This window comes from Dufourea novaeangliae, unplaced genomic scaffold (genome assembly GCF_001272555.1).
Source record: "Dufourea novaeangliae isolate 0120121106 unplaced genomic scaffold, ASM127255v1 scaffold103, whole genome shotgun sequence".
Lineage (NCBI taxonomy): Eukaryota > Metazoa > Arthropoda > Insecta > Hymenoptera > Halictidae > Dufourea > Dufourea novaeangliae.
This window is the reverse complement of record NW_015373979.1, coordinates 570009-572432: the sequence shown is the minus strand read 5'-3', so window position 1 is coordinate 572432 and position 2424 is coordinate 570009.

Genomic DNA, 2424 nt, shown 5'->3' with positions numbered 1-2424 from the left:
AATACTATTAACAATTCATTTACGACTAAGAAAAGAGGGTGTCTTTTTGAATATTTTACAGCTCAAGATCCAGTAAAATTCTAAGAAAATTTTAGACCAAGAATGAGAAATTCACAGAGTTACGAAAGCTTGAAGAAGATTTATAAAAAGGACCTCCTGCTCAAAACTTAAAGGATAGTTTTCTTGAAACCTCATTTTCCAAGTTTCTGAAAGTATTATCTCCCACATTAATAGAGGAATTGACTTTAAATTTATATCAACTTATAGTGAGCATATTAACTTATTATTTTAACTACATATATTATTTGTTATAAAATTTCATAAATGTTGGCCTTCCTTAACGCAACTGAATTTTATCGAGGAAAATTTTTTTGGTTATCTACAGAATGTACGTTGCTGTCCACAAGTCACTTGGGTGATTACAGAAGAATAAAAATTAAAACAACACTGTAAATTTTTATGATGTTTTGTCCATTCATTCTGTCTTTATGTAAGGTAGTAATCTTGAACGTACCTCAACACTCTTTTGAATTACTTTATGTAATTATGAAACCACCTGTAAATTTTAAAATAATTATCAACAGTCGATTCAATACAACCCAATCGAATAATTCTGACATTGATTTACAAAGAACTGAAGAACACAGGTACAAAAATTAACGGAGAACTGATGGAAAAGTGTATAGGTTGATTTGAGTGGCGTCAATTGAGAAATATTTTTAATAATTCACTACAAAGTATAATACGTTTCATTTGAATGGATATTTCCGAATGAAATTAACACATTAATTAAACAAATATTCAAGATTATTCACCACACTGAGTACTATTTACATTTCCTTTGCAATCTCCAAAATTGATAAAAATTTGTTTATATGATAATTGAAGTGACTTTGTAACGTAAATTCTTTATTATTCTGTGTTTAGTAGCATAAGTATCAACGGCAGTGTACCAGTCAAATAACACATATATATATTTCGAAACAGTTCGTCTCGACTTGTTATTGAGACAATTTTATGTATCAATTTTAGAAAAATGTTTTTTCTCCGACTTTTATTATTTAGGAACTACTTTGATACCCAAAAATAATCGCGTTTCCGTAATTACGATCGACTAATTTGTGGATGAGAAATCGACGAATAACACAAAAACAAAGGAACTTACAATTTTGTTGAAGGGTTCTGATGGAAAGTGTACCTGAAATTACAAAAACATGGTTTTACAGGACAACGTTCCGAAGTTGACGTGTATTCATCCGTTCATACCTTATCAGGTTTTCAAACATTGAAATTCATTTATTTCCACTTATCAGAAATGGTTGAAATTGCTCTTGAAATGTTCAGGAAGTTCCAGTTTGATTAAAAATTAGAAACCGAAAATCGATTTTTCAATGATTTTTCTACGCTGCCCTTTTAAATTAATATCTTTGTTGTGGGTAATATTAAATGTGTTGGAGTCTTGAAAATACACAAGGAAAGTATAGAGGAGTACGTTATAAGCACAAGAAAATAATGCCAGGCAGTTACGTTTAATGCTTTGTATCGTACCATTACGACCTCGATGGCTTATAATGAAACCTTCTGAGTAGATGGAACCAAGCGAGATACAATTTTGTGTGTAATCGATAGCAGATAGCTACATATCGTGCCGGATACAACGAGTTTCCCGGCCATGCATTCAACGAATTGGTTAACCAGATCCAAATCCATAGGCGAACGTGACGAGATTGTCGACCATCCTCGATTGTTTGCAGAACATCGTGTTCATAGGTTGTAGTCCATATTTGTTTCCGTCTATGGCTGCAGTTCTGTATTCGCTTTGGAACTGTATATGTACGTGAATTACCACTAAGAATACTAATTTGAGAATTACATCGTGTGATTGTCTGATTTAAGAAAATAACTTTCATTTAAACCATTCATAGAAATTTTGTAACTATTAAAGTTGAATTTTCAATGATAATCATATTAAGGAACACGTGGCACATGAAAATTAGATTTTTTAATCTTTACACCTTTTTATAACAGATAGATTTCAATTTGAAAAATTGGAAATATGTAAGTGATAAAACTAAAAAGGAAAAGTACAGATTTCACCCGTGAATGAACGATATTAAAGAAAGGAATATTCCTAACCAATGCAATTGCGCGAAAAATGTTTCAATATGAAACAGGGTGTAACCTTACTTATTTATATATGTATATATAAATATACACAAAACGTGGATTCGTTTGACAATTCGTTAGAGCTTCTACTACTTGATATGCTCCGCCTGATCTGAGGGCGGTTACTCTACTTCCTACCTCGGGTGTCTGACCGAAACGCGTAGGAAGGCAGGGTTCGTGCCTTCGGGCACGGAAGGACCTCGAGTGGACTAGGTACTTGTAGAGAATGGCACACAATTCTGGTAGAATTATTCTATA